Source organism: Aedes albopictus, chromosome 1 (genome assembly GCF_035046485.1).
Source record: "Aedes albopictus strain Foshan chromosome 1, AalbF5, whole genome shotgun sequence".
NCBI classification, from domain to species: Eukaryota; Metazoa; Arthropoda; class Insecta; order Diptera; family Culicidae; genus Aedes; species Aedes albopictus.
Window position 1 is genome coordinate 211,805,833 of NC_085136.1, and position 12,603 is coordinate 211,818,435.

Sequence of the window (12,603 nt, forward strand, 5' to 3'; positions counted from 1 at the left end):
AATCAATTTCTTCATGAAACTGGTATTGGTACATTTCAATATGATGCCCAAAAAAGCTGCTAAAAAAACATATTTTGATTTGGAAAGGATTACGGAAAATAAGGAAATTTTAACTATTTTTTTAGAGACACATGGTCCACTCTGTCTGCACGCGAAATGCCACAATATGCTTCAACACGATGATCTGTAAAATACGATACTGACCATAATAAAATGGAATTTCACGTGCTTTCTTGATCAATAATCATCAGAAAATGCGTTAGGGAGTCATACGATTTGGAAACGTATCACATGTTGTTGATAAACTATTTTATTTATTGGATTTTAATCAATACATATTTTTTCAACTCTCTTGACATCAAGCATATGGTCCACTCTGACTGCACACTATTACACTGAAACCTCCATTTAAGTCGATGCATGGCTGATCGAAAATAATTTTTACCGTGCAAGCAATGACTAAACTATACAGTTTTATATTTTTTGACAAATCTCTTTTGTCATGCGAAGTGTTAAAAAATATAAAAGTCTTTAGTTTTGCCATTGCTTGTACGGTAAAAATTATTTTTGGTCAGCCATGCATCGACTTAAATGGAGGTTTCAGTGTATCGATTTTTGCAGTTCAATCAAAAGAACATCGTGCTATAACTCTCGTTAATTGTAACATTAAGAAAATTGGGTGAATGTTCCAAGTAGCTTAAGTAATTTTTAATCAAATGCCCTAAAAATCAAATTTTCGTCAATTTTGTTACTTGGTCCCCTCTGACTTAACGCCGACCAGTTATACTGTTGAATCATTGCAATCTTTTATCGTAAACAAATTTCTGTTACCGTAATCCAGGGTAACATTGATCAAAATTTTCGATTTTTCTTGGTTAACTCTTTTGTTAAGGCAAACGTTACATGTTTTAAACAAGGAGCACTTGTCTTGATTTTACGCTAGACTGAAAAGCCACCCGAAAACAGTTCATTCTACAGTCGAACCTAATTCAAAGTTACATGTTTTATATTTTTAAAATAAGTACTGATGACCCTCTCTATATGTGTTAAACTGTTTGAAAAATTGTGAAACTTTCAAGCATGTTTAACAAGGTTTTTTAATCCAATTTTTGATTCCGTTGATTTGAGGTAACATTGACCACCCAAGTGAACAATCTTCGTTTGTATTGAAAATACCCTTACTTACTAAATTTTTTAAATATGTTGTCCAAATTTTTACAAGTTGTGTAGTTTCTGAGGTATTTCAGAATTTAAATGCTCTATACACGCAAAAAAATGTTGCGGTTGAAAATACTATCTTAGGGGTTTAAATTAACCGCAATGTACCTACGTTTTTCAGCAGACAATATGATGCGATTATCCTTACCAAATTTGCAGTCATTTTTACCATATTCAAAATTGTGTGCTTTGCGGTATTTTTTACCATGTTTGCAGTGTACAGATTTTACTACAGACATAGTTAAGTTAACGAATATTGCGCTTACTAATTATACCGCAATCATGGTAAATTTAACCAAGTTCAATAATCATTATACTACGGTGTTCTTTGATATATGGTAAAGTAAACGAAATGCTCTAGTTATTGAAATAGAGACCAAATGCCTAGCTTATTCGTTTGACCTTGGTGTATACAATTTTACTAAATGAATATGCTAAATTTGTACATTTGGTCCCTATTTCAACAACTAGAGCATCTAACTATTATAAAAAAGCAAATTAGCACATGCAGATTATTTATTAAAAAAAAAAAGAACAAACTAGCCTAGTCGAATGGCATTGTGTTTTTATGCATAACCGAATCCGGAAGAACATCTATAAACCGCAATCAATCGCAATCGTAGCTTGCTTCAAAAATATCCAGGAAAGGAGGATCGGGAGGTATCCCGTTTCCACTCGCCGAAAGTTCTCCGATGTCTTACTTTTGATGAGCAGTTCTGTAAACAGAATTTCACTTTAGTTTTCGACTTAACTGTTAATTATGGTATAAGCTCTTACCTCAAATACGAGCAAACCCGGAATGAAGAGAACGAGACTCCGGATCTAGTTTGTGCGGCCTTCCTGCAAGCTAAAACTGTCTTTCTGCGGTCTCCTGCAAGCAAATAGGAAAATGTTTTCAATGTTTTTCAGCTGCTTCCCATCAAATATGTTAACCTACCTGTATGCCTGCATGTACCCGAGTATGTGACATGTCCACCTTGTTTCTCACTTAATTATATTAATGTTTTTTATTCAAATTTAACAAAACAAAACTCAAAATACGCAATGTAAAACGTTTCATGGCATCTTCATTTCAACAATATGGCCGACAATTATTCCTTCACCAGGTGCACTTGTTATTACCATGATTGTAGTAAATTCGCACAGCAAACATAGTCAGCTGAAAAATGTCGGTACAACACGCTTGAGTTGACAATAATCATGGTAATAAAAGATGCATAATGGTAGAATTGTTCAACGTCAGTAACTCGCAAGGTGAATTCCACCAGGAACACGGTATATTTTACCATAAAAAGCGTAGTATGTTTAACTACAAAATGTAGTCAGCCCCACTTTCGCATTTTTGTAGGAGGCATAGTATTTTTTACAACAATTCGGTTCTTTTGACCTAATTTTCTGTTATTTTCATTATAATGAGTCATAGTAAATTTGAGAACAGTTTTGTGGTCATATATACTGGTCATTTTTTTTCCGTGTAGCACGAATAACGCCTAAAGGTAGGCAATGGCTTAGGGAGTAGAAAGCCTACACGGAAAAAAAATGACCAGTATATATGACCACAAAACTGTTCTCAAATTTACTATGGCTCATTATAATGAAAATAACAGAAAATTAGGTCAAAAGAACCGAATTGTTGTAAAAAATACTATGCCTCCTACAAAAATGCGAAAGTGGGGCTGACTACATTTTGTAGTTAAACATACTACGCTTTTTATGGTAAAATATACCGTGTTCCTGGTGGAATTCACCTTGCGAGTTACTGACGTTGAACAATTCTACCATTATGCATCTTTTATTACCATGATTATTGTCAACTCAAGCGTGTTGTACCGACATTTTTCAGCTGACTATGTTTGCTGTGCGAATTTACTACAATCATGGTAATAACAAGTGCACCTGGTGAAGGAATAATTGTCGGCCATATTGTTGAAATGAAGATGCCATGAAACGTTTTACATTGCGTATTTTGAGTTTTGTTTTGTTAAATTTGAATAAAAAACATTAATATAATTAAGTGAGAAACAAGGTGGACATGTCACATACTCGGGTACATGCAGGCATACAGGTAGGTTAACATATTTGATGGGAAGCAGCTGAAAAACATTGAAAACATTTTCCTATTTGCTTGCAGGAGACCGCAGAAAGACAGTTTTAGCTTGCAGGAAGGCCGCACAAACTAGATCCGGAGTCTCGTTCTCTTCATTCCGGGTTTGCTCGTATTTGAGGTAAGAGCTTATACCATAATTAACAGTTAAGTCGAAAACTAAAGTGAAATTCTGTTTACAGAACTGCTCATCAAAAGTAAGACATCGGAGAACTTTCGGCGAGTGGAAACGGGATACCTCCCGATCCTCCTTTCCTGGATATTTTTGAAGCAAGCTACGATTGCGATTGATTGCGGTTTATAGATGTTCTTCCGGATTCGGTTATGCATAAAAACACAATGCCATTCGACTAGGCTAGTTTGTTCTTTTTTTTTTTTTAATAAATAATCTGCATGTGCTAATTTGCTTTTTTATAATAGTTAGATGCTCTAGTTGTTGAAATAGGGACCAAATGTACAAATTTAGCATATTCATTTAGTAAAATTGTATACACCAAGGTCAAACGAATAAGCTAGGCATTTGGTCTCTATTTCAATAACTAGAGCATTTCGTTTACTTTACCATATATCAAAGAACACCGTAGTATAATGATTATTGAACTTGGTTAAATTTACCATGATTGCGGTATAATTAGTAAGCGCAATATTCGTTAACTTAACTATGTCTGTAGTAAAATCTGTACACTGCAAACATGGTAAAAAATACCGCAAAGCACACAATTTTGAATATGGTAAAAATGACTGCAAATTTGGTAAGGATAATCGCATCATATTGTCTGCTGAAAAACGTAGGTACATTGCGGTTAATTTAAACCCCTAAGATAGTATTTTCAACCGCAACATTTTTTTGCGTGTACTTTCAATAAATCGTACAGCGCATTTAGTTCACCACTGGACTATCGCACGAGTTTTCAAGAGTGCAAAAACGTAAATAAAAGTGCGCGATTGCAACAAATCAACTCGGTGTGTTCAGAGCACTTATTCAGCATAAATCAAAGATTTTGTGCGCCGAAGACATCAACTGGATTTGATGCAATCGCGTACTTTTTATTAACGTTTTCGCACTTATGAAGACTGAGTGCGCAGTCTAGTGATGAACTAAATGCGCAATATAGAAAAAGAACACTATCCTACAAGTTTTGTTTACTAAATTCAACTCTAGGATATCATATTGAAGTTATACAGTGATTTCTAACCCAATAATGTATCTAGTATTCCTACCAAGCATGAAAGTTTGACAATGTATCTCATTGCTTTACGAAACACAGATAGAGAAAAATCGATTTATTTTAATGTTTATGAAATTCAATTTTCATGAATTCCTTTTCATTTAAAAGCTAAGTAATAGCAGATTACGAAACAGAATTCGCGAGCAGAAACTGATTCAATTGAAATTAATTGTTTGAAGATTTCATGAGGTGGGTCAATCCGATCAATGTAACCCCGCTGATCAATGATACCCCGGATTACGCTACATTCGTCTCGACAAGTCAACGAGTGGTCGAGTCACTGAGTGGTCTATACTCAGCTTGTGCTACACTCGACGAGTGTAACCCGCATAGAATTCTACTGTTCGCAAAATGGTTCGAACTTAACTTGCACCGTATGGACTATACTTACCGTTCATATTATGGTCATATTCAAACAATGTAGAAAGATATAGTTAAACATCAGAGCTTATCTTCACGATAATAAATATGGAACATTTATATTTCACTATGGTTTGTGAACCATAACGACCTGTATCTGTATTATAATGAATACTGTTGCGATACCATTACTTAAAATTCCTATCTCTTAACGTTTTTCTATGGTTGGAGTGTAACATATGATACATATAGTCATCACAACCAGACGCGCCAACTTGGTCAAATTATTGGGGGGGCAAAGCCGGGTTTTTCTGATTTTTTGTATGGGAAAATCGAAAAATCGTCAAATATTGGGGGGGCAAAACTATGCTTGCCCCCCCTAAGTTGGCGCCTATATTCACAACTATTTAAATGACATCTTTGTGTTTAAAACTATTTAAATTCGATCTTTCCCTTAAGCAATGAAGGGGTGCAGTCAATATATGACCTGAATTTAGTTATTAAAATAATGTTAATACCGAGTGTAGTCGTTGAATACTTTTATTACAAATACTTTTATTTACATTTTTTATCAGTCAATCTACATCAAATGTATATTTTAGCTTACAATAATGAGCTATACTGCTGCAAAATATTTTTTTATACTTACATACAGTATTGTCCAGTTTTATGAATTTTAATGTCTGGGGAACAGACAGTTCTTGTAAAACATTCGGCACAATAGCAACAAAATCAATACACTTGAATATAAAATAACTATTTTTGTTTTCAGTTAGAATTTCAAAAATTTCTCCCAAACAAAATCCAGTTTCTGATGCGTATCCAAAGTATGAATCATTATTTTGTGTACTGCCTGTGTTGCGTTTATACATACAATTGAGAAATTAAAGACAAAATACTTCGTCGAGTACAGAGCTGATATTGTAGGTATTGACTATACATTCAGGAAGTATATATTCACAGATTTCCAAACGACGATTGACCTTTGTAGTTGTCGAAATCTGTCTGCAAAATTCCTGCATGGGTGTACAGGTATTCTTCGATATAACGTACCCTCGATATAGCGTAAACAAATTTCTGTTACCGTAATCCAGGGTAACATTGATCAAAATTTTCGATTTTTCTTGGTTAACTCTTTTGTTAAGGCAAACGTTACATGTTTTAAACAAGGAGCACTTGTCTTGATTTTACGCTAGACTGAAAAGCCACCCGAAAACAGTTCATTCTACAGTCGAACCTAATTCAAAGTTACATGTTTTATATTTTTAAAATAAGTACTGATGACCCTCTCTATATGTGTTAAACTGTTTGAAAAATTGTGAAACTTTCAAGCATGTTTAACAAGGTTTTTTAATCCAATTTTTGATTCCGTTGATTTGAGGTAACATTGACCACCCAAGTGAACAATCTTCGTTTGTATTGAAAATACCCTTACTTACTAAATTTTTTAAATATGTTGTCCAAATTTTTACAAGTTGTGTAGTTTCTGAGGTATTTCAGAATTTAAATGCTCTATACACGCAAAAAAATGTTGCGGTTGAAAATACTATCTTAGGGGTTTAAATTAACCGCAATGTACCTACGTTTTTCAGCAGACAATATGATGCGATTATCCTTACCAAATTTGCAGTCATTTTTACCATATTCAAAATTGTGTGCTTTGCGGTATTTTTTACCATGTTTGCAGTGTACAGATTTTACTACAGACATAGTTAAGTTAACGAATATTGCGCTTACTAATTATACCGCAATCATGGTAAATTTAACCAAGTTCAATAATCATTATACTACGGTGTTCTTTGATATATGGTAAAGTAAACGAAATGCTCTAGTTATTGAAATAGAGACCAAATGCCTAGCTTATTCGTTTGACCTTGGTGTATACAATTTTACTAAATGAATATGCTAAATTTGTACATTTGGTCCCTATTTCAACAACTAGAGCATCTAACTATTATAAAAAAGCAAATTAGCACATGCAGATTATTTATTAAAAAAAAAAAAGAACAAACTAGCCTAGTCGAATGGCATTGTGTTTTTATGCATAACCGAATCCGGAAGAACATCTATAAACCGCAATCAATCGCAATCGTAGCTTGCTTCAAAAATATCCAGGAAAGGAGGATCGGGAGGTATCCCGTTTCCACTCGCCGAAAGTTCTCCGATGTCTTACTTTTGATGAGCAGTTCTGTAAACAGAATTTCACTTTAGTTTTCGACTTAACTGTTAATTATGGTATAAGCTCTTACCTCAAATACGAGCAAACCCGGAATGAAGAGAACGAGACTCCGGATCTAGTTTGTGCGGCCTTCCTGCAAGCTAAAACTGTCTTTCTGCGGTCTCCTGCAAGCAAATAGGAAAATGTTTTCAATGTTTTTCAGCTGCTTCCCATCAAATATGTTAACCTACCTGTATGCCTGCATGTACCCGAGTATGTGACATGTCCACCTTGTTTCTCACTTAATTATATTAATGTTTTTTATTCAAATTTAACAAAACAAAACTCAAAATACGCAATGTAAAACGTTTCATGGCATCTTCATTTCAACAATATGGCCGACAATTATTCCTTCACCAGGTGCACTTGTTATTACCATGATTGTAGTAAATTCGCACAGCAAACATAGTCAGCTGAAAAATGTCGGTACAACACGCTTGAGTTGACAATAATCATGGTAATAAAAGATGCATAATGGTAGAATTGTTCAACGTCAGTAACTCGCAAGGTGAATTCCACCAGGAACACGGTATATTTTACCATAAAAAGCGTAGTATGTTTAACTACAAAATGTAGTCAGCCCCACTTTCGCATTTTTGTAGGAGGCATAGTATTTTTTACAACAATTCGGTTCTTTTGACCTAATTTTCTGTTATTTTCATTATAATGAGCCATAGTAAATTTGAGAACAGTTTTGTGGTCATATATACTGGTCATTTTTTTTCCGTGTAGGCTTTCTACTCCCTAAGCCATTGCCTACCTTTAGGCGTTATTCGTGCTACACGGAAAAAAAATGACCAGTATATATGACCACAAAACTGTTCTCAAATTTACTATGACTCATACTTTCAATAAATCGTACAGCGCATTTAGTTCACCACTGGACTATCGCACGAGTTTTCAAGAGTGCAAAAACGTAAATAAAAGTGCGCGATTGCAACAAATCAACTCGGTGTGTTCAGAGCACTTATTCAGCATAAATCAAAGATTTTGTGCGCCGAAGACATCAACTGGATTTGATGCAATCGCGTACTTTTTATTAACGTTTTCGCACTTATGAAGACTGAGTGCGCAGTCTAGTGATGAACTAAATGCGCAATATAGAAAAAGAACACTATCCTACAAGTTTTGTTTACTAAATTCAACTCTAGGATATCATATTGAAGTTATACAGTGATTTCTAACCCAATAATGTATCTAGTATTCCTACCAAGCATGAAAGTTTGACAATGTATCTCATTGCTTTACGAAACACAGATAGAGAAAAATCGATTTATTTTAATGTTTATGAAATTCAATTTTCATGAATTCCTTTTCATTTAAAAGCTAAGTAATAGCAGATTACGAAACAGAATTCGCGAGCAGAAACTGATTCAATTGAAATTAATTGTTTGAAGATTTCATGAGGTGGGTCAATCCGATCAATGTAACCCCGCTGATCAATGATACCCCGGATTACGCTACATTCGTCTCGACAAGTCAACGAGTGGTCGAGTCACTGAGTGGTCTATACTCAGCTTGTGCTACACTCGACGAGTGTAACCCGCATAGAATTCTACTGTTCGCAAAATGGTTCGAACTTAACTTGCACCGTATGGACTATACTTACCGTTCATATTATGGTCATATTCAAACAATGTAGAAAGATATAGTTAAACATCAGAGCTTATCTTCACGATAATAAATATGGAACATTTATATTTCACTATGGTTTGTGAACCATAACGACCTGTATCTGTATTATAATGAATACTGTTGCGATACCATTACTTAAAATTCCTATCTCTTAACGTTTTTCTATGGTTGGAGTGTAACATATGATACATATAGTCATCACAACCAGACGCGCCAACTTGGTCAAATTATTGGGGGGGCAAAGCCGGGTTTTTCTGATTTTTTGTATGGGAAAATCGAAAAATCGTCAAATATTGGGGGGGCAAAACTATGCTTGCCCCCCCTAAGTTGGCGCCTATATTCACAACTATTTAAATGACATCTTTGTGTTTAAAACTATTTAAATTCGATCTTTCCCTTAAGCAATGAAGGGGTGCAGTCAATATATGACCTGAATTTAGTTATTAAAATAATGTTAATACCGAGTGTAGTCGTTGAATACTTTTATTACAAATACTTTTATTTACATTTTTTATCAGTCAATCTACATCAAATGTATATTTTAGCTTACAATAATGAGCTATACTGCTGCAAAATATTTTTTTATACTTACATACAGTATTGTCCAGTTTTATGAATTTTAATGTCTGGGGAACAGACAGTTCTTGTAAAACATTCGGCACAATAGCAACAAAATCAATACACTTGAATATAAAATAACTATTTTTGTTTTCAGTTAGAATTTCAAAAATTTCTCCCAAACAAAATCCAGTTTCTGATGCGTATCCAAAGTATGAATCATTATTTTGTGTACTGCCTGTGTTGCGTTTATACATACAATTGAGAAATTAAAGACAAAATACTTCGTCGAGTACAGAGCTGATATTGTAGGTATTGACTATACATTCAGGAAGTATATATTCACAGATTTCCAAACGACGATTGACCTTTGTAGTTGTCGAAATCTGTCTGCAAAATTCCTGCATGGGTGTACAGGTATTCTTCGATATAACGTACCCTCGATATAGCGTACCCTCGATATAGCGAATTCGATATAACGTACATTTTGCTTCGATATAACGTACAACATTGTAAATTTTTATTGTTCCCACGAATAACCCTTAGATAAACTACGAAATCACTCAAATCAATGTTTCGTTGCAGCATTAGCCTTGTTACCCAGAATAAGCGCAATTTGGGGAAAAATTTAGTGTACGTTATATCGAAGCAAAATGTACGTTATATCGAAGCATAAAAAACGAAATGACTTTTTCGTCAAAACTCAAGCTTTTCATTATTGGTTTTGTGAATTTCACCGAAATCATTATTTGGAATTAATTTCACGTCGAATACATCAATTTTAGCATAAAAAATATTAAATTTTTCTCTGCTTCGATATAACGTACACTTCGATATAAAGTACAAAGAGAAAACTTTTTTGTACGTTATATCGAAGAGTACCTGTACTAAGATGTGAATACTTTTCAGAATGATGCCTTACGTGGGATACCATACAACGACTTGCAATCTGAACCAACGGACCCTTTACATATGATTTCAATGGTTCTGTCACATTCGCCCGAAAACCATTCGCCCGAATTGAAAAACGCCCGAATGACAAACGCCCGAATGTAACAAACGCCCGAAAGTCATTCGCCCAAAAAGACCATTCGCCCGAAAAGACCATTCGCCCGAAAGACCATTCGCCCGAAAAGACCATTCACCCGAAAGACCATTCGCCCGAAAACCATAATAATCTTGAAAACAATTTTCTGAAATCAATTTTGGCGTCGTGCTCGCGTATGGATGAACGCTATTATCAACTAAAAGTATCTGCAACAATTTTCGTCGGAGGGTTTTGCTTTCTTTGAACACAGTCTGATTTAAGACTTATTCTGTTACATACATTTTCGGCAATATAGCTGTTGATTCCAATTGATTGGAATTGTCCCTTCTTTTGGTAATAGGCTCCAACGAAATTAAATTCAATTTGATGTCATTTTTCACCAGAAATTTGCCCTTCTTTCAATCATGAGCTGTTCTTTTAAAGTTTTCTGTAAAGGGGAACCTTGACGTTATTTAACATTACAACTTCTGGATTTTTTCAATTATTGTTCGTTTAACGAAACGTAGTTATTCCGAGTAGATCAGTCGTTAACACTATTAACTTGAAAGTGTTGACTACTCTGTGCTGAAGTTTTGTCTTTATCCTTTCCATCAACAATGCTATAGCAGTTAATTATTATTATTATTATTATTATTTATTTTTTAACCAAAAATTTTGAAAGAGGGAAAACTATAGCAGTTAATGTCCTATTGTGTAATATTTTCCCAAACAATTAGGCCTTCTTCAAAACATAGGCCGTTCTTTCAAACTAAGCTAATATGAATATTATTAGCGTTAGTCCAGCTGTTCTTGCAATTGGTCGGATACTGAATACACCATGTGTCTGTCCTAAACTTTCATCATGACAAACCAGAAAAAAAAACTTGTTCTAAGAAATTGCAAGGAATCGTTCTGGCGTATGACTTTCGGGCGAATGGTCTTTCGGGCGAATGGTCGTTTCGGGCGAATGGTCTTTTCGGGCGAATGGTCTATTCGGGCGAATGGTCTATTCGGGCGAATGGAATTCTGGCGTTTGTCATTCGGGCGTTTGTCATTCGGGCGAATGGTTTTCGGGCGAATGTAACAGAATCGATTTCAATACACCATTGATATCCTCGAACACAAATACTTAAACAGTCCATAAAGGTCCATAATGCCGACAACATTATACAACATGCATAAGCAAATGCACATTATAATTCTTTTCATCTAAAGTGTACAAAGTTTTGAATTGTTTTAAGAAATTTGCCAATCGTGTAGGCATGAATCAAGCACATCTTTGGTTGAATTCGACTGGAGTAAATCAGAGAAGTTCCAAAAAAATGACCACGTGGTTTATGGACAGCCCCTTAGCATTAGCATTAAGCAAGTCGCACAAATTCGTAGGTGGTACAGCCCTGGATCGCTGTTATGAGGGTTGCATCTTTCCTGTCCGTTATCAAAGCACAAAGATTTGGGACTAATCTCTGACTCTTAGACAAGATTGACGCAATCCTCCAACGGTCGAGTGCTGTCCTGGCCACGTCCTTGCGACAGCTGAGGGATGGGGAAGGAAGATTAGTTGGACACCTATGAAAGTACATAGAGACCTCTACATTCTTTCAGGCCTAGGCATCACGGGAATTTGGATGTTAGTGGAAGGGTAAAGTTCAATATTTTTGGTTGATGCCTGGTTCCTTTCCTAATTCTTTGTAGGGTGTTCGATTCCAAATCTGAAATAAAAAGTAAAATTATAGATTTTCAAATGGTGATAGGCTCACAACAGTTACATAATTACAAATTACCTGAATCCTCCTGAAAGAAATGGTTTATTAACAATGAAAAACATAACATGTAAAAGAAAAAAAAAAAGTAGAGCAAATCGTGATCTTGGAATTTTTCTGCATTTAAATTAACAAAGCTAAAAAAAATACAAGATCAAAATATGTTATGGTAGATCTTACGCCGTAACGCACCATTATAAGGTGATCTACCCACGTTACGGGACACGGTTGATAACTGCAACATGTACATAATTTAATACATCTCATTTATCTGTTGCAATTCATTAAATGAAACCACTGACACACGTCGGAGACCGATCAGTTGATGTGAATGTCATGTCAAATGATCTGAAAAAGATATAATTAATTCATCGCCATCCAAATTTCAAAAACTGCCAATTGTTTCATTATCGAATCTGAAACAATAATGGCAATGAATTAAAAAAAAAAACCAGATTAATCCACCTAGTGGTGATAGTGCCTTTCTCGTT

General features: G+C 34.8%; 3 long non-coding RNA genes across 3 annotated transcripts; 1 reads left to right on the plus strand and 2 right to left on the minus strand.

The window, feature by feature from the left end:
- Positions 1–1,716: 1,716 nt before the first annotated feature.
- Positions 1,717–2,691, minus strand: LOC134286594 (uncharacterized). Its single transcript, XR_009996907.1, has 2 exons — positions 2,156–2,691; positions 1,717–2,089 (listed from the first exon to the last, which is right to left on the minus strand). It is a non-coding gene; the product is annotated as an uncharacterized LOC134286594 (long non-coding RNA).
- Positions 2,692–2,809: 118 nt separating this feature from the next.
- On the plus strand, positions 2,810–3,684 carry LOC134286597 (uncharacterized). The gene is made up of 2 exons (XR_009996908.1): positions 2,810–3,283; positions 3,350–3,684. It is a non-coding gene; the product is annotated as an uncharacterized LOC134286597 (long non-coding RNA).
- Positions 3,685–6,919: 3,235 nt separating this feature from the next.
- LOC134286604 (uncharacterized) lies at positions 6,920–7,795 on the minus strand. The gene is made up of 2 exons (XR_009996910.1): positions 7,321–7,795; positions 6,920–7,254 (listed from the first exon to the last, which is right to left on the minus strand). It is a non-coding gene; the product is annotated as an uncharacterized LOC134286604 (long non-coding RNA).
- Between the last annotated feature and the right edge of the window lie 4,808 nt (positions 7,796–12,603).